A 2,364-nucleotide genomic window follows, 5' to 3' on the forward strand; every position below is an offset into this window, starting at 1 on the left:
TGAAGATGTATCTGCAAGATTTGGAACATGCAAGATGGGACAGGGCCTGGTGCCTGACAGGAGAAAGCTCATGCATGTGAAAAATGACCTCAAAAGGGTCCTCAAGGTTTGTGCATACCTGAGGACAAACCTGGACACGGGCCAGGTGAGGATGGGCACATCATACCCTTAAGATCCCAGGGAGCTCCTTGCAGTGTCCCCAGGTTTTCATGAACTCTCAGCCCTAAAGTTAGACCACGAAGACTGAGGGAGGCCCTTGGCTGCCTCTCCCTCCTGTTGGGCCTGGATCTATTAGGTGTGAGGGAGATGGAGGGGTGCAGCATGGCTGAAGGCAAGAACAGGGAATGGAGGAATTGCTACGGTTAACATCAGCCTTAGCCGGGGGTGAATTCGGAGAGCTTAAGGGAGTGAAGAGCCACTGGGTGACATTAGACACAAGGGTGGGAGCAGGAATCCATGCCCACGTGTACACTATGTACGTAGTGCTGAGAGCAGGGCAGCCACACTCTACTACTCCTCTCCCCGGAGTCTGATGGAGAATGTCATCCTCAGAGGTAACCATTGGTCTCTCTTTTCTCCTGACAGCCGCATTTTGTCCTGCCCCACCTCTACTATTTTTTACTATTACATGAGGGTGGATGCTGTGCAAGAACTGTTCCTGGTGGATGAAACCCCTGCGCAAAACCATGGAGTTTGACCTGAACTGCAGCTCTTCAGGGGAAAATGACTTAAAAGCCAGGAAACACTCACCAATGAGTGCTTCAAGTGGGCCATTGATCTGGACAATGCAGGCTTCACTAAGAACCTGCAGTGCCTCCCAGAGCCATTGCTTGTGCTCTTTGGTCAGATGAAGCTGAAGACAGAAAATACTGATGCAGGAGGTGGAGCAGCAGGTTAAGAAAGCTGAGGAGAAATTCCCAGAGCAGCGCCTGCAGCAGGAGCTGAGGGCGGTCTGCTGCAACCACATGCCGGAGGTGATCCCGCTCTGCAAAGCCATGGCTGCTTGGGGGAGAATGAAGCTGGTGAAGTTGCTGTTTGAGATGATGAAGGTCGATTCTCCCAAGGGCAGGATGAAGGAGAGGTCACTGTCCCTCTGAGTCATGGGGGTGGTAGCAAGTTCTGCAGAGTGGCTGTCTCTCTCATGAGCTGTCGGGATCTTTGGAGTTTTCTAAAACCTTGTTAATTAAAAAAGCAACAGACAGATCCCTTGTGGTGTTAGCCCTGTAAGATCCCTGTTCTTTCTCCGCTGCCCCTGGCATTGGTGGCTATCCACTGCTACCCCCTGCCCATGTCTGGCTGCCTGCTGAGGTCCCTCCGGCTCCCATCCTGAGTAGGCAGCAGAGAGCCTGGGGTGTCCCCTGCTTCCACCATGTCCCCAGCCCCACGATGGCCGAGCTGGGAGCCAAAGGGCTCCTGCTCCTGCTCTTGCTGTGGGGTGGTGTGTTCTCTTGACACCTGAGCAAGTGACATCACCCTCTGACAAGCCCACCTCAGCTCCTGTGCCCACCCTAAGGATGCCCACCCACTTCCACACAATCCAGCCACGGGAGCTCGACGCAACTACGGGGTTGCTGCAACCCGTGCTGGGTGGGAGACGGCAAGTGACCCCACATGTCCCGTGGGGTTGTTGAAGGTTAAACTTTTAGAACAACATAGAAATATTATACTTAGGTCAGGAAAGATGCTTTTTGTGTATGTTAAAGCCGAAGGCATCCCTAATCAGAAGAACGAGTAGATAGCTGCCTTTGAGCAAGGACATCCCGGAGCCATTAGACCTTGAAGAGGGTACATTGCCAACTTGGCAAGTACACTCAAGGTCCACGTATCCTTAGCTGAATTTCCCTCGTTATAATACAAAAAATCACGCTTATAGGTCAAGAAGACCCTTGCCTAGGTGAAAACCCTTCCCCTGAGCATGCGTAGAAGTACTGTGTCAGCAGTATTATCATCGTGTGTAAATTACTAACCAGTCATCCTAGAGAGGATGGGCTTGGAAAACTACTAACTCTGCAAGTTTTGTGGGTAAATACAGTGTGGGAAGCCCTGTTGGCGTGCACCTTAGGAGGAGAAATCCCCCACGCACCCGGCGCTGCAATAAACCAGTGTCGGCTTTCTAAGCTACCCTTTGGTTTGGGGGGGTTTCCCGGTTGGGAGTTTCGCTCACAGGGTCTCCCCGCGGCGGACTGCCGCACCGCCCGCCCGACAGGTGGCGCCCGGCCCCCTCCTAGCGCCGGCGGAACCATAGAGACGGACATCCGGTGGGCGGAGGGCGGCTTCCCTCACGTGACAGCGGGCTGCGGTTCCCATTGGTTGTGCCGGCGCGGCGGGGCGGGGCGTGTGTACGCGCGGGTGTGCGGGTGTGTC

This window comes from Athene cunicularia (assembly GCF_003259725.1).
Source record: "Athene cunicularia isolate RWA chromosome 8 unlocalized genomic scaffold, athCun1 chr8_part1, whole genome shotgun sequence".
Lineage (NCBI taxonomy): Eukaryota > Metazoa > Chordata > Aves > Strigiformes > Strigidae > Athene > Athene cunicularia.